Source organism: Mustela putorius, unplaced genomic scaffold (assembly GCF_011764305.1).
Source record: "Mustela putorius furo isolate JIRA1106 unplaced genomic scaffold, ASM1176430v1.1 tig00000145_pilon_pilon_pilon, whole genome shotgun sequence".
Taxonomy (NCBI): Eukaryota; Metazoa; Chordata; class Mammalia; order Carnivora; family Mustelidae; genus Mustela; species Mustela putorius.
The window spans coordinates 9,044,562-9,062,513 of NW_025421294.1; the positions used below are offsets into that span (position 1 = coordinate 9,044,562).

Here is a 17,952-nt window from a genome sequence, read left to right on the forward strand (position 1 = left end):
CAATAACATTAAAAAGAAAATTTGTGTAGTATGTTGAAGGTACCAAGTACTATGGAGAAAAATAATACAGGGAGGAGGGAACAGGGAATGTAAGGAGTTGTAATTTTAAATAATATGTTCAGAAAAGGTCTCTGAGGAAAGGTCTCTGAGCAAGCCATGTGGGTATCTGGGAAAAGAAATATTCCTGGCCAAAGAAACAAAACAGAAGCTCTGAGGCAAAAATATGCTGGCCATGTTCAAGAAATAGCAGGGAAATTTATGTGGTTAGATCAGAGTAATCGAAAAGGAGAGTGTTAGGAGGGAAGGAGAGGTGGCATATTGTCAAAGAAGTTGCCAGGTCTTATCCAGCAAACACTCAAGAGAGGCCAAAGGAAGAAGTACCATTTCTTGCACTTCTCACTAAATCAATGTTTAAAGTTTAAGGCAATTTAAATCAAAATCCTACCACAAATTTTATTGGCGGGGGGGGGGGTGAGGTGGGGGAAGCTGCTCTTAAAATGTACAAATATTACTCTATGTAAACAATACAACAGTACCTGGCAAACAGTGCATGTGTTGACTATTGATATTAACACCACAAGACTGCAAATAACCTACATGTTTATTGATAGGGAACTGGTTAAGTAAATTATGGTTGAGTCATACAAGATAGACATAAAAGATGAATAAATAAGTTTTCTATGGGTGTATCTCAAGATATATTGTTTCATTAAAAAAAAAAGGTACACAGCAATGTGTATGGTGCTTAGTATCTGTATTTAAAAAAACAGGAAGAATAACCTTTTCAGAAATTTTTCTTTTACATCTCTAGAAGTATATTAGAAAGGCATGGAGGGGCACCTGGGGTGGCTCAGTTGGTTAAGTAGCTGACTATTGATTTCAGCTTGGGTGATGATCTCATGGTCCTAGGGACTGAGTCTTGCGTCAGGCTCCATGCCCGGCACGTAGTCTCCTTGAGATTCTCTCTCCTTCTGCCATTTCCTGCTCTCCCTCTCTCTCAAATAAATAAATTTTTATTTATTTATTTTTAATTAATTTTTTATTTTTTATAAACATATCTTTTTATTATTATTTTTAAAAAAAACATGGATGGGAGAGGAGGTGGAGGGAGATTTTTCACTATATGCCTTTTTGATATGAAAGTCATGTGAATGTGTTACCTGTTCAAAAACAATAATTTTAAAGCAGTTCCAGACTGATTAAATATCTAAATTCAAAAAAAAAAACCTAAACAAAAATGAGTATATTTAGAACTTCAGAAAAAGGAAATAATTCTAATATAAGAGGCAAAATGCAAAAAAAAAGGAAAATATTGATCAATTTAACTACATTAAAAATTTTAAACTTACGATCAACAAAAATCCTCATAAAATTAAAATATAACCCTTAGATTGAGAAAAGATATTGTAAAACCTGTAACTGACAAAATTAACACAAATTAACAAGAACAATATAAGTGTGTAAAACAATATAAGTTTTCATGTCAGCAACTGACATGAAAAGGCAGTTCGGAGAAGACATCTCAGGGGCTAAATATGAAATGATGTTCAGTATCACAAGGAATCCTGAAAATATATATTAAAACAACAGTGGGAAACCACTTCCCACCCACCAGACTGGCAAAAATATAAGACTTAAGAACATGGAATGTTGACAAGGACTTGGGGAAATATGAACTATTCTATAATGTGATAGGAGGGTAAATTAGCACCACTTCGGAAAGTAAATCAGTCAGGGTCCTCAATAGGATGGCCAAAGAAACTAAATGACTAATTTAAAAAGAAAAGGTGTTTATATTTATTGAAAAAATACTGAGAAGCTTACAGACTTCCACAAAGCCTGGATTACAGGCTTGGAAAAAAGAACAAAGAATGCTCTGCTGACAATCCGGAGCTAATTTATGCCAGTGAACCAGTCTGGGGAGCCATCCATGCGTCTAGCAAGCACAATTTCTTCTGTCACTAGATTCAGTGTCAGCATCCTAAGTGGGGGAAAGGGAGTGTGTGTGTGTGTGTGTGTGTGTGTGTGTGTGTGTGTGGCAAGGGTGGGTGGGTATCTGATTGGCCCTGCTTTGGTCTCAGTCCTGTGCTCTAGCTGCCCAAGGGGCTGGCGAGGTATCACACACTTCAGCTTCTATAATGGGAGGTAAGCTCTGCCTCCTATGAAGTCTTTTAATAGGAACGTCCTCAAATATAGGAAGAGGGTTCAGATTCAGGGCAGCAAAAAATACCAAATGTCCTTAGAAGAGAATTATCTATTCTATGACCAGCAATTCCATTTCTGAGTGTAAACCCCAGAAATTTTCCTACATGTGTACAAGCAACTGTTTACTCATATATTCATTGCAACATTGTCTTCAAAAGGGAAAAATAGGAAGTTAAAATTCATTAGCAGGCAAATGGATAAATGGTTTTTATTTATACAATAAAATACTATAGTGTAATCAAATGAATGAACAAGAACTATATTTATCAACATTAATAAATCCTCAAAAACAGTGGTGATAAGAGAACACATTTGCAGAAGAATACACAGTATGATAGTATTTACATAAAATGTAACCATATGTAAAATTATATATTTAGATATATATGTAATAAAATAAGAAACACATGCATGGAAAAGATACATAGCTACTTCAGGATACCTTTGAGAAGAAGAGAGGAGTTAGGGTAGTTTTAACAATGCATTTTATTTCTTTATAAAAAGGCAAATTTGGCACCTGGGTGGCTCAGTTGGTTAAGCGACTGCCTTTGGCTCAGGTCATGATCCTGGGGTTCTGGGATCGAGTCCTGCATCGGGCTCCCAGCTCATGGGGAGTCTGCTTCTCCCTCTGACCTTCTCCCACCTCAAGCTCTCTCTCCCTCTAGTAAAAAAATCTTTTTTAAAAAAGGCAAATTTGGAAAATACTATTATTTGCATAATGGACAATGTCAGTTTCACCCAGATCCCTTTGGATTCCTTAATGGACTCAATAAATCAACTCTTACACAACTGTCTCTCTCAGGTCTGCCTCTGGGGAACTTGGTAAGATAATCTATTAACATAAGCTCCTACTTAGCCCAACACATGCCCATAACTCTGCCTTTCCCCTGTTACCTAGGGGTGAATGTGCATGTTCAGATATAAAGTGAAATTCTGAAATTTGTGTACCAAATTCCACCCCTCTCATATACTCCAGGACATTACTACAGGAGTTGTCTTCTTTCTAACCTTACAAGTTTTTGCTTCTTTATTGTTTTCTGAAGTATACAAACATACTGTAAATGTCACTATCTTTAACAACAACAACAACAACAAAAACCCCACCAAAATCTCTCTAGATTCAGTTCTCCTTTCTGCCATAACCACATTTCTTTGCTCCTTTACATTACAAAAGTCTTAGAATTCTCTCAGCTTTTCTGTCTTCCCAGTTACTCATGAAACTCATTCAAATGAGATTTTTAAAAAAGATTTTATTTATTTATTTGACACAGAGAGATCGCAAGTAGGCAGAGAGGCAGGTGGGGGGGAGCAGGTACCCTACTGAGCAGAGTAGGGTAGGCAGAGCGGGAGGGAAGCAGGCACCCCGCTGAGCAGAGAGCCTGATGCAGGGCTCTAGCCCAGGACCCTGAGATCATGATTTTTATTTATTTATTTGAGAGAGAGACAGTGAGAGAGAGCATGAGTGAGGAGAAGGTCAGAGGGAGAAGCTGACTCCTCGTGCAGCTGGGAGCCCGATGCCGGCACTCGATGCTGGGAGTCCGGGATCATGACCTGAGCCGAAGGCAGGTGTCCCAGTATACGTAGATATTTAGAGATGGATTAGAGAGATAGACTCAAAGGGAAATACAATTAAGTAAATGTCTCCAAGTCACAAAGGATCTCCCAAATCTACTAAATTATTATTTATTTATTTATTTATTAAAGATTTTATTTATTTATTTGACAGATCACAGGTAGGCAGAGAGGCAGGCAGAGAGAGAGGAAGGGAAGCAGGCTCCCAGCTGAATAGAGAGCAGGACGCAGGGCTCGATCCCAGGACCTGGGAACCCCGGGACCCTGGAACCATGACAAGAGTGGAAGGCAAAGGCTTTAACCCACTGAGCCACCCTGGTGCCCCTTTTTAAATGTTTTTATTATGAAAGCAGAGTTTACCTAAAAGGAGGGGGAAATCTTCAGTTTCCTTGACTTCAACATTCTCTTAAACTTGAACTTTCATGTGTTTTGCATTCCTTTCAATAGCTACTATGTAGGCTCTCAACGTCATACACAAAACATTTAAAGTCTCTTGTTCAATGCAATAGGGTCAGGTGAGGAAGCAAACTGTGTATGTGCAGAAAATACTCTTTTGGCCCACGGAACGTTCTTCCTATACACCACACCTGGTCGTCTGGATCCTTTGTCAGGATTCCCTGCTTGAAACTTAGAGCACAAACCCAGAGGAGCTTGTGAGGAGCCTGCGTCAGAACTGCAAACTGCCAGGTTATTTTTCAAGTTTTTAGAAGATAATTCCAGTTCTTGGTTTTGCTTCCTAAGCGCTAGCTTCTTCAGACTCCCATTTTGCTTCCCAGCTATTGGTGCCATGATCCCCAAATTTAACAGAGGTTAAGAGGATAATAACTAGACACAAGGCCAGGTAAGTTAAAAAATAATGGATGCACATACCTGACATTCATCCTCGCTCCACTCCCCAAGCCCACAGTAGCAGATAAAGAGAAACCAGTTCGTTAGACTTTGTTCTCTGCAGCATCTAGTGTGACTAAAGAAAAAAGTTAACTTAGATTTTTTGTTTTCACTGTTCTAACCCCCTCCCCCCCCCCAGTATTTGCAGAAAATTTTGTCCAGTTTCTTACTAAGCAGGGATGGAGCTGATCCAAATTGGGCTTCTCTCCTTGGTTGGGTCTGACCTCCATTTTAGATATGAGTTAACCCTCCGAAAACCTTTATCAGAAGCAGGGACTCCCCCCCTACCCCGCGCCCCTTTTTTCCCCTCTCCACTCCAGCCTCACCTCGGCCAGGTTTTCCTCATTTCGCATTTTTCTACAATTCATTCCTGAGTCATGCATGACGACAACTTTCTCACTATTTACGTTACGCCTCCATATAACCTCAGGTGATGGTCAGGGGTGACCAGAGAGAAATGTAACAGTCCAAAGGTCAGAACCCAGATTCCCAAAAGGGGCCCGCAGTCCCTCGCAGCGGGCCACGCTCCAGGGGTCGGGGCGCGGAGGCGCGCGGAGGTGGGACGCTCGCTCCCGGGCGAGCGGCTGGCTCCTCCCTCCCGCCCCTCGCGGGTACCTGGCGGCGGGCGGGGGCGGTGCTGCGCCGCGTCACGCGGCGGGGTGGGAGAGCGGGCAGGTGACACGGCGGCGGCCTCCTCCCCTTTTACAGCTCAGTCGGCGGCAGGGGCAGCAGGGGCCGCTGTGAGGAGCTCTGCGTTCGCGCCGCCGCCCGCCGCCGCCCTCTGCTCCCGCGTGTCGGCCGCTTCGGCTCCTCTCGTCGCGGGTGAGTGCGGGACTCCAAGCCCGTGAGCTGGGGCCAAACTTTTCCGGGGCGCAGAGAAGCGATGGGGGAAGGGAGCGAGACCTCGGTCGGCAGGGGTTCGGAGTGGTCAGATGGAGGGACCTGGGTACGGCGCGCGGGCAGTGGGCAGCGGGATCCGGGTGCGGGAGACTGAGGAGCCGGGCCAGGCCCTCCGTGAGCTGTGGTGAGGCGCTTCGGAAGTTCTGGCACCACGGCCTGTGGGTGCGGAGGGCGAAGGCCCTGCCGGCGGGAGGGCGGGACGCCGCGCTCACCTGTGCGCTCCCTGGGAGCCCCCCGCCGCCCTTGCCTCCCAAAGGGCCGGTGCTCCCGGGCCGCCCTGGGGCTTTGAGCCACCCGGAGGGCTCCGGCGGGGTGGGGACCCTGCTCCTCCGGGCGGGAGGGCTCGCTGGTGGGACTGGGAGAAGGACCTGCTCGACCTTGGCCACCGAGGTCACTTTCCCAGCTCCGGGATCTTGACTTCGCTAGCCACCACCCACCCGCCTCGGCAACTCCCCCAATTTCCCGTGTGCCTTTCTTTCTGTTTCCTTTCCTTTTGGGGCGCTTTTGTGTCCTCGAGGCCGGGATGAACTTGGGGGGCTGCTCTCGCAGCGTGGCGCTGCCTCTTTGGCTCCCTGAGCTACACTGCGTTCCGGCGACTGCCCCTGGCTGAGGAGGGTGAAGAGGACTGAGCCGTAGAACGGGTCGTGCTGGAGATGGAGACGGGAACGCCTGTTTCATCTTACAAGCTGTCGTTGGTTAGGAAACTGGCCTTTCCCCCCTAATCAGTCAGCGCTGATTCAAACTTACCGGATGCGCAGCGAGCGCTCCTTCGAGCTCCCTGGGGATCCGGGACAGGAAGGATCCGGTCTCTCCCCCGTCCAGCTCCCTGTGGGGCTGGGGAAACACGTCCCACGCCGACTAAAGAATAGTTTTGGCGAGCCAAGCCTTTCCCCTCTTGCAGAGCTGTCCCCTCAGAAAGCGTTTTTACTTAACCCGATTCTCACAGGTTACTTTTTGTTTCACAGTTTCCCATTTATGGTTCAACAGCTGTGAAAGAATCATGCATATTCTGTGATTGCCTCTGCCTTCTTACTGCTCAGCTGCTTACTAATGCCCTTACTTTGTAGTTTCTGCTCCTACTGCTGGCCAGAAATTGTTCTCCCCAAGGTCACCGAGGACTAGAAAAATCTTTTCCTCTCAACAGCAGGCATTTATTTAGTGTTTATGGGATGGGCACTGTTCTAAGAACTTAAAGTAACTCCTAATCCTCGCAGCGATCCTGTGGGGTTGAAGGATTGTGATACCTCCTAACTTGCCCCAGATCACACAAGTAGCAAGAGGGGATTCAACTCAGGCCTCCAGCCCAACCTTATGGGTGCTGCCTCACCTAGCGTTCTTTGCTTCCTCCTTATTTCCCCCAGTCTTGACCTGAGTGCTTTGAAGCATCACTGACCAGGTTCCCATTCTCAGATCCTGCTTGTGTGGTTTTGTACTAGTTTAGGTTCTTTTTTTAAAATTTATCAATTATTTTTGGAGATTTCCTCTAGTTATATGAGTTAAGATTCTGTGCTTTTCCTGTGTCTTACTCAGTTTTAGAGTAGCATCTGTCAGTTTATATTGTAATATTCCTCGTGGACTTGCCCTCTTTGGCCTCAAAGCATTTCTAGCTAACATCTTTTATGTCCGGGGGCCTGTCATTGTCCTAGTCACTCAGGTACAAAACTCAGCTGTCCTGTCTCCTGTCACCTCACTCTGAATCATGGTTTCTCTTCAACTTCTACCTTGTCTCTTCTTCCAGCTTTCATTGAGCCTTACCCCTCCATGATTCTTCTTCCCCTGTCTCCCTGTTCCCTACCTCTGAACACTCATTTATCACCTATCATTTGTCACTTTCTCCTGTTGGGTATCTTCTCTTGTAAATGTTCCATGTCCATGGAAATATTGCAAACAGTGTAGGACATTACATCTTCAGGCCTTACGTGTAGTAGTCGCTTGGTAAATGTTTGCAGGATATGATGCAATATGAATTAAAGTAGTACACAGGTGCACTTGATGATGGTAGAAACTTTTTTGAAAAATTTAAGCTGGGTTTTAAGGGTGTTAAGGAGTTAGCATTGGTAGACATGGAGGAGCTGGCAGACATTGTGGAAGAGGAGAAAAGCTCTGCTGGCTTCGTTTCTGCAGAGAGGAATCCAGTTATCCTGGCTAAGCATTATAGTTAGTTATGTAGCTGTAGGACCATAACGGTGGATAATTATGAATCCTAATCCTACCTTAGCAAAACAAGACATGAGACCAACCATAGTAACTTACTAAGAGAAGCCATCTTTTGTTGCAAAATATAACACATACATAAAAATCCATAAAACATAAATGAAGAGATAACTCCAGTAGACATATTTAACAGTAGAATGACTGTCTTCTTCTGGCAGGAGATGTGATGATAGCTGGATGAGACTACAGACATGCCTAATAGAAACCTTTTCCCAAGAGCTCTGTAAAGGTCATGTGAGCCTGAACTAGTCCCAAGAGGAGTGTCAGGAGGTTTGCAGAGGTTTGAAGTGAGAAGAAAAGGAAATCAAGGAGGTACCTAGAGTGAGACTAGGGAACCAAAGAGAATTTTGACTCACTGAGCGTAATTCTACCACAGTGGATGTTTTACAGTTTTGCCTTTGTCTCCATTTTTTCTAACTATTATTTAATGTTTCCATCTGATTTCCAAATCTCATTTCCAAAACTCCCACTGTTTGTATTGTATTCCAACAGTTGTAAATGTGATTTTGTAAACTAATCCTCTACTGTTTAACATGTGTAACAGCAACAATTATACAAAACCAGTTAGAGTAATACTTACCTTTGCAGTTACATCACTTTATGAATCAGGGTTTGTTTATGTCAGACATTGGAATGTATGTAAAAGAAAATCCCTGTCCTCAAATAATTTGTAATTAAGTGGAAGAAATAGGACTTTTCCTAATTTGTTTAATTATTCTCCTTGGTGTGCTATGTATGCAAACATCAGTTTTAGGATATAGAAGAATGCTATTTACCAAACAAATAATTTTGGAGACTTTGTATGTATATTTACATGTTAAATTGAGAACTAATCTTGAATTTTAATCTAACACATCATATAGCGTGGAAAGAAGCCTGCCAGAAATACATTTTGAGAGAGAGGAGTATATCCTCGATGTATTTCTGTCACTCATTCAATTTGGACCACTCACAGTTTATGAAGAAATTGAAAATGAATGCAAATTTAGTATTTTTAAAGACTCATCTTCTAAAAAATTGAGATTTCCAGTTATTCCTTCTATAAATGTATTGAAAGCACATATTACTACATTGGGAAGTAAAATTATTGTTTGGTTAATGATAGAAGTAGTCGGGGCGCCTGGGTGGCTCAGTGGGTTAAGCCACTGCCTCCTAAAATCTGTGGGCCGCCATTGAAGACAGGCAAGAAAGTGAAAGGACTGTTCACTTTTGATTTTTTTTTTTTTCAAGACTTTATCTAATTGACAGAGACACAGCAAGAAAGGGAACAAAAGCAGCAGGAGTGGGTGAGGGAGAAGCAGTCTTCCCCCTGAGCAGGGAATCCGATGCAGGGCTCTATCCCAGATCTAAGGCAGCTGCTTAACAACTGAGCTACCCAGGTGCCCCTTCACATTTGAATTTTAAAAGCATCCCTCTGACATTTTTATCTTCACTTTTCTGAAACCTCTCCTCTTCCAGGTGTAGGCGTGCTCTCTCTCTCTCTCTCTTCTCTACCTGATAGCCAGCTCATAGTTTGTTTCTCTTTGGGAAGGACAACCACTTTAGTGTTTATGTTCGATATACTGATTATGCTCTGTTGGCATAATAATTTTGAAACAGAAAATAAGCTTTTATGGCGGTCCTTGTGCCACATGTTTATGAAATGCTCAAGATTGCCTTTAAGTTTTCAGTCTTCTATTGCTGAAAAATTTGGCATCTTTTAGGTCTCATGATAGTGGCAACGAGGCATTTTACATGCGTTTTCTCATGAATCCACTGAGCCTGGCAAGGTCTGTACCATGATTCTCGTAGTACACGTGGGTGCGGAAGAGTGAAGAAAGGTGCTCAGGTCAAGAAAGCAGACAGGGGGGCGCCTGGGTGGCTCAGTGGGTTAAGCCGCTGCCTTCGGCTCAGGTCATGATCTCAGGGTCCTGGGATCGAGTACCGCATCGGGCTCTCTGCTCGGCAGGGAGCCTGCTTTCCTCTCTCTCTCTCTCTCTCTCTGCCTGCCTCTCTGACTAATTGTGATCTCTCTCTGTCAAATAAATAAATAAAATCTTAAAAAAAAAAAAAAGAAAGAAAGCAGACAGGGTGCTCAGGATACACTATTGGAAGTATGTGGTCAGGATCTGAACCCAGGTGAAACTACAATGTATAGGCGTTTCCCACTCTGCATACTAACTCTGTGGGTTGAAAATTTAGAGGATATAGGACCCATGGGGGTTCTGATATCGGATGGTAGTTTGGTGAGGGCATAAGGGCAACCCTAAAGATAAACCTGATTTAGATTTTTTTAGGGTCAGTGGTAGAAATGGGAGAACTAGAAAAAGAGGGTTGGCTAGTAAGTTCCTCATGTAAATATAGCCGCTTCTCTTTCCTGTCCCATATTTCTGGGTTTTGTCTTAATAGCACATTTGTAATGTTTGTTTATTACAATCAAATGATAGAACAGAGACAGAATGAGGACAGTAAAGGGTGCTCATATTTAAGGATGACTTATCCTGTGTCTGTCCAGGATAAGTCATCTACCCACTCCCCTTCTTATCTTTTTCCTGACTTCTCAGAGCAGACAGTGCAGTGTTAGCTTCTTTGGGTTAAAAAGATTTGCATCTCAGAAGCAAGCAAATAAACAAACTAGTATTGACCTCACATTTTAATTCCTCTGCTGTTTTTCCTTCACTTAACCAGAAGGCACCTGCTTAAACGTTCAGCCTCTGAAATTCTAACAGGTGTGACGTTAACTTAAAGGAAATTAAAGGAAGGAGGTAGAAGTGACATTCCTAGGAAACCAGAGTCCAGATACCGATTATTCAGTAGTTTAGAGTGAGTTCCTGTGTAAATGGAGAGTGGAATTTAAAAAAAATAATGTTGCAGGAAGTACTATTCATTGTTCAAAGGGAGAAAAATAAATAGGTAGTAGATAATACTTAACATTGAATGTAGCTCATGTTTCTTAAAAAATTCTAGGTTGGGCATAGGCACTTGCCATTTCTCTAGGTAAAAAACAGTAAGATGTTGTCAATTGCATATGGTTTATCCTAATGCAAAACAGTTGTCTTGACATCTGACAGGTTGACCCAGCGAGCTGAGCCTATACTCTTCATTTCCCCTTCACACAGTCTGTGTGTGGCCAGGTCTGGTGAACACAGGCTGCTGGTAGCTTGTTCCCTGATCCAGCTGCTGGGTTACTGGCTCAGCAGCAGTCTGTTGTATTTATCATAAACCTGTTGGTGCCAGTTACACTTGTTATTGTGATGAGATCATTAAAATACCAGTAATGGTTGTGTCAGTCTATGAGATGCCAGTGCAAGAGGAAAGAGTATTGTTTCTGTGAAAGGAATATTGAATTCTTTAGAAAGAGTCCATAAAAGTGAGCAACAAAAAAGCGGGCAGGAAAACTGTAAAAGATTAGAGAGAAAATTACAAACATTAGAAAGAAAATATCGTGACCTTGCTTTACAAGTTTATTGTTTTGTTTTTGTTTTTTAGGTTTTAGTCCACTTAGAAAATTAAAACTGGAAATTGTGGAAGATAAATTCTGACTGTGTTTTCTGTAAGAAAAATTGGGGGGAAGAATTCTTTGAGAAAAATGTTGGAATTACTTTGGGAAATTGGGGAATTAATGCATATTTATGTATCTTAAGGTAAAGTAAACATTTATGGGTATACACAACTTTTTGATTCTTCAAAAATTTTTATTTTTAATTAAAAATTGGTTTATTTGAGAGAGAGAGTGCATGCCTGGTGGGAAAGGGTCTAGGGAAAGGGAGAGAGAATCCTAAGCAGACTCCCTGCTGAGCATGGAGCCTGACGTAGGGTTCTTTCCCACAACCCTGAGATCATGACCTGAGCTGAAACCAAGAATCAGATGCTCAGGCCCCAAACAATTTTTTTTACTAACCAATTAGAACCAGTCAAAATTGCTGCTGCTGTTAGTCGGACTCTAATAGTTGATGCCATAGCATAGTGAATAGTCACAACCTTTGCCTCTCTTGTTACTTTTAAGGGCCTACATTAACAAAGGACAACTTTGGCACTGGGAGTATGAAAAGCAGGGCACATGGAGACTTTTTTTCTTTGCTTAACATATCATGCTAATGGCACATAACCCATATTTCTTATTTTTTTTTAAAGCTTATTTATTTATTTGACAGAGAGACATCACAAGTAGGCAGAGAGGCAGGCAGAGAGAGAGAGAGAGGAGGAAGCAGGCTCCCCGCTGAGCAGAGAGCCCAACGTGAGACTCGATCCCAGGACCCTGAGATCATGCCCCGAGCCGAAAGCAGCAGCTTAACCCACTGAGCCACCCAGGTGCCCCCATACTTCTTATTTTTAAGTAGGTTTTAGCAACCATATAACATTCAAGTTTATTTTAATAATGTGTACCAGTATATAGATCCTAGGGCTGATTTCTGTCTCCTTTAAGTGACTTGGTAAAAACTGAAAACAAAAATTGAAAAAAAAAAAAGTCCATAGTATAGTATTAGCTAGAGTCTATTGAACTTAATAAATTTCTGAGTGTTACTAAGCTAGACCAGTTGAACTAGACAGGGTGTAACTTATTCTAGATTCAAATACTCATTTTAGAGATATAGTGATTATTTTCTGAAGAATTACAAGTGAGTGAAAAAAGACCAAACTTGTAAAATAGAAAATATAAAAGTACATTTTTAGAGTAATAGTATTAATTGAATACTTGCTATATGCCAGGCATTAGAATGAATTTTACATATGCCTTATCTCATTTAATCTTCATAGGAGCCCTACTGGGAAGGTTATATTGTTCCCATTTCCTGCTTCACTCCCACCGGGTTATGCCTCATCATTGTCCTTGCACCTAAGGGGTGAAGAGGTAGAGCCTTTGGTGGGACATGAACATGTGGATTATTATTAACATGTTAAAGTGTTGTGACCTGGAAAGGACCTCCGTCATCATTTAGGCCAACCTCCTCCATGACAGGTGAGGAAAATGACACCAAGTAAAGCCAAGTCATTTAGCCAAGACCACAGGCCTGTTGGTCATACTGGTGCCAGAAACAAATTCTCCTTATCAGAGTCCACTCCTTTTCTAACCTCCTTATTATTTTTCCTTTGTTAGCCTTACTCAGAACATGACTTTACTACTGAATTTTGAAGTACCTGAATCACCCCACCCCATCTTTGTCTACAAGTAACAATATTGATTACTCCATGTATCTTACTATAGAATATGAATGGGGCAAGGGTCATGTTTCCCCTTGTGTTACATGTGGAAAACCTGAAGCTTAAAGCAACACAGTGATGTCCTCAGGCCCATGTATTATAAAACCCAGCCCCGAGCTATGACTTGTAAAGGACACGTAAAGTGTAAATGAAATGTAAAGGAAGAAAAATACATTATGTTAGCAAAGATGATTAAACCATCTAAAAAAGTCTTGATTCTCATAATGATAGACAATAATACCTCACATGAGGTAGAGCAGGGCTTTTTAATCTAAGGCTGGCCTCTGGATGGAACTCAGAGGGTCCATAACTGTCCAAAACATCAGATTTATGTATACATGTGATCAGAAAGATGGCCCTATAGCACTTGAGTCTCAAAGGATAAAAGTTATCGATTTAGGAAAGACATGAAATAATATATTTCATAAGTAAAATGCTTAATAAAATTTAAGTGTGTACATGGAAAAGGATTTGCCTTTAATGTGAGTGTGGAATTAAGCATATAATGTCGATGTGACCCAACTCTGTAGGCTTTATCCATGTTACAAGGATGCAATTAGTACAAATAGTTGGACCCTCAAAGGAAGATATCATTTCCTGCATGCATGATAGTTTTCATTTCTGTTGTCCCAACTCTCTGGGAATAAAGGCCTCTACTTATTTTTGAACTAAACATTGCCTATTTGCTATGGGTTGGACACTGGAAATGTAAGAATATAGAAGTCACTCTCCTCATTTCTGCCTTTATCTTATGCCCACATCCAAATTTGCAGCAATTGTGTCAGTTACCTCCACAAAACCTATCCTGAATCTCTCTACTTCAGTAGACTCCTAAGCGTTCTGTCTCACTACAGTCAGTCCTTTACTGAGCACCCAAGTTAATTTTAAAAAACATAAGTCCTGTCACTCCTTTGCTTAAAAGATCCTGTCACTACTTGGTTTAAAAGCCTCCAATGAAAGTTTCCATTTTGTAAGATGTGGACTTCGAGAGATATGTTGCACAATGATATGAATATATCAAATACTGCTGAACAATACACTTAAAAATGGTTAGGATGGTAAATTTTGTGTTATGAGTATTTTACCATAAGTTTAGAAAAGGAAAATAAATAATTTGCAACAACAAAAACAAAAACCTCTGGTGGTTTCCCCAGATGGACCTAGAATAAAACCCCTGCTCTTTAACTGAGGCCTCAAGATCCTGTTTCCATGTCCCTGAGGCATCCAACATCACTCTCTTCCTTGTGCTCTGCTTTCTGTTTCTCTGACTTAGTGACTTTGTTCCTGGCTCCAGGTCTTTGCCCTTACTGTCCTCTCCAAGACCACTTTCCCTCCAGGTCTTCTCAAATGTTCTAGCTCTTTCTGACTACCCCTGTACTGTTGCAGCTCTCTGCCCTGGGTGACCCTGTCTTATCACTGTGTTCTGTTTCATTTTCTTTTGAACTTTTGCCACTACCTGTCTTATTTATGTTTGTGTTTGTTTACTTGTGTATCTTCCCCTACAAGTAGATTGCATGAGAGTAGAGATCTTGCTATATCCTTAGTATGCAGAAGGGTGCTTGGCACCTAGAAGGTTGTTTGATATTTATTGAATAAATGAATGGAGATATGGTCCCTTCCCCCAAGGACCTTGCAGTTTCTGTTACTGATTCTCAGTCTCAGTTGTGATTCTGAGCAAGGTCTTTGAGAGCCTCTCACATAAAGAATGGTCTAGGTCTCACATAAAGAATGGGCAGCTAGGTCTGTGCAAAGTGATGTGGGGAAGGAGGAGGAGAGCTAGGTCTGTGCAAAATGATGTGGGGAAGGAGGAGGAGAGAATGATGTTGGGGCCAAAAGAGTAAAAAACACACGAACTAATTTTTCTCATTCAAGGATAGAGAGAAACTTGTCATCTCTTCTATCTCCCTCTTCATCTAAAAACAAAACAACAACAAAACCAAAAAAGCACAAGAGAGAACAAAACTATAGCTGTATATCAGTATCCAGGCATGAACCCTGCCCAAACCAAGCTTGAAATGAGAATTATATATGATATTATGTATCACATTCCCAGAAATGCCTGATTCCTCTGGACCGTTTGCTCTTAGAGGGTCCATTATAAGTCCTCAGTTATATTAGTCAATAAGACTGTCCTGCCAAAATGAATCCATAATCTTACCAATCTTTTTATGATTCCAGAATTATCTTCTCAAGCACACACATCCCCAATGATGATCAAAATTCACCCTTTCCATCCTGCTGTCAAACTACAGGCCATTTTGTAAATAACTGGAGTTTATGTTCTTTTTTTATTAATATTTTTCATGGCAAATATAAAAAAGTATAGAGAAATATGATATGGACTTTTTTGTGCCTACTGTAAAAAATCATACTTTCATATAATCAGAAAAATCAGATTATTTTTTGACTATGGTAATAGTATATGCTGATTTTAGATTGGAAAACTAACAAAAAATAACAACAACAACAAAACTTGTAACAAAAAAAGACTTCACCCAGAATCCTACCAACCAGAAATTACCATTGCTAACATTTTGATAAATTGCTCTGCAGCCTCTAAAGTCATTTTTAAAATGTTGAAGATTGTCTTGAGGGAAAAGAATTGACAACTATTTAAGTAAAGAGTAAGAGTCACCTAGTATACTTTTAAAAAAAATTTTTATAAGCATTTGCAACATGGCTGTTTTATTTCTTCCTTTAAAGAAAACTCATATGGACGCCTGGGTGGCTCAGTTGGTTGAGCAGCTGCCTTCCGCTCAGGTCATGATCCCAGCGTCCTGGGATCGAGTCCCACATCAGGCTCCTTGCCCGCAGGGAGCCTGCCTATCCCTCTGACTCTGCCTGCCATTCTGCCTGTGCTCTCTGTCTCTCTCTCATTCTCTCTCTCTCTGACAAATAAATAAATAAAATAAAATAAAAAAAGAAAACTCATATTAAGCAAATTTCCAATATTTATAAGGGTAGAGAGAATAATATAATGAACTGGATGAACACATCACCCAGGCTCATGGCTAATCTTATTTCATCTGTAAATATTCCAGTATGTCTTCCAAAGATAAGGTCTTAAAAAAAGTTACTACAATTATTATACCTTGCAATAAAAAAAATAATTTTTATGCTCTTAAAGGTACATGATAATTTATAAAGAAAAAAGGGCAAAATCCTGAGACTCTCTGAATAATTTATATCTGTTTCACTTATTGTGAGGGTATATCAGAGAGAATTTGGGAACAGCAAGAACATCTACTTGGCCGAGAGGGTATTTGATCAGGAATCAGAGTAAGACCCCAGTGGTGGGTGGGGTCCAGTTAGTCTATGATCAGGAATTCCCCCTTGGTTCAAAACTCCATTATATATTGCCAGAGGGTTCTGAAAAGAGGAAAGACCTGGTCAGAGTGTTCTGAGTTGGGCAATTCAGACTGCTGGCTGGTCGCACTGTCAGTGGAGAGAAAAGTAGGTTGTACAATGGAGGAGGTTGATCCCTTGAAGCTGCACAAAGCCTCGGTGGACTGAGAATCGCAGAGACAGTGCAGGAAAAGTGAAGAAAGTCTGGATGAGGGAAAGTTGGAGGTCAAGGTTCCAAGCCTAGAAACATGGGTAGATTGTGGTGACCAAATCAGTCTTGGGGAAACTGGGTTGGGAAATGCTTTGTTTGAGATTCTGGAAAATTCTTCATGTCTATTCCTTGATAATCATTGCAGGTTAAGTGAACAAGCTCATTTGTAGAACTTGAGACTCCTAACCAACGTGGCCTCATACTTGTGAGATACTTCACAAATCAGGTAGTTAAAACTCATAATGGTAACTGAAGCCAGAAGAACTAGCCTTTCTCTCTTGCCTCTCTCCTCTCCCACCAGGAGGAGAATCCGTGGAAGTTATTTAAGTATCTCATGTAAAACTCACTAGGAAGAAAAGTCTTTCTTTGTTTACCTAGAAATACATTTGTAAATATTCGCCATGATCCCTTTTATAGGGCAGTCATTGTTCTTATCTTGTGTTACCTGCCATTTCTGTTTGCAGATGCTGGCCTATTGTTTGGTAGGGCATAGCCGGAGAGATTCACACTGAGACAATACTGAACTATGCTATATTTTTCTCTCCATATAAATAGTGGGGGGAAATATTAGTATAAGTTGTTGCTTCTGGAATCTTTCATACCAAAATTATCTTACCTAAAAATTAATTAATGCTATTTAGCAGTACTATCTTGTATTACAAATGTGTTTTATATACATTATGCATTAAATCAATATGTTTACTAGCCCAAGAATGTAACTGCACTTTTCTTTGGAAAATCTTTTCTTTGGTTAAAATAACCAAATTATACATTTCATTTTCAATTGGAGATGTTTTTTGCAGACATGGAATAAATGCAAATCTTGTCTCAACATTGTATTAATTTTTAATTTGTTAAACAAAACTGAGACACCTTAATAATAACCATTTCATTAAAACTGAATGAAGAAGGTTGTGTAGATACAGGAACAGCCTGGTAACTCAGAAGACATTTATCATGAAGTCTTGGTACCTAAAACGCTCTTGGAAATCAGTAAGAAAGCAGAGAAATAATCCCTAAGCAAAAAAAAACTGTGTCCTGAAGTCTATTGAGTAAATTTGTATTTGATCCATAGGGAGAGCCTCTCGTGTTTAATTGTAGACTGTTCACTATTATTTTAAATATTCCAACAGCCTTGGTTATTTTATTGCCCGTCCCATAGCAGATTAAGGACATCAAATGAGAAAAAGTATGATTTTATAGAAATGGGAATGTTGGTAACAAGCCAAGTGTGGTGGCTAACCAGCTGATGCAGGGTGGGGGGAGACAGGGAATCTATTAAAAGCAGATGCAGAGGGCGCCTGGGTGGCTCAGTGGGTTAAAGCCTCTGCCTTCGGCTCAGGTCATGATCCCAGGGCCCTGGGATCGAGTCCCGCATCGGGCTCTCTGCTCAGCAGGGAGCTTGCTTCCTCCTCTCTCTGCCTACTTGTGATCTG

General features: G+C 41.2%; 1 protein-coding gene across 2 annotated transcripts in view; it reads left to right on the forward strand.

Annotated features, from left to right (window-relative positions):
- Positions 1-5,370: 5,370 nt before the first annotated feature.
- ELOVL7 (ELOVL fatty acid elongase 7) overlaps positions 5,371-17,952 on the forward strand; it is a 78,493-nt gene continuing 65,911 nt past the window's right edge. Inside the window, exon 1 of one of the 2 annotated variants that reach the window (XM_004744602.2) lies at positions 5,371-5,487. The gene's annotated coding sequence lies outside the window, so the exon portion shown is untranslated. The remainder of the gene's footprint in view (positions 5,488-17,952) is intronic. The other variant, XM_013052322.2, reaches the window with a different exon arrangement.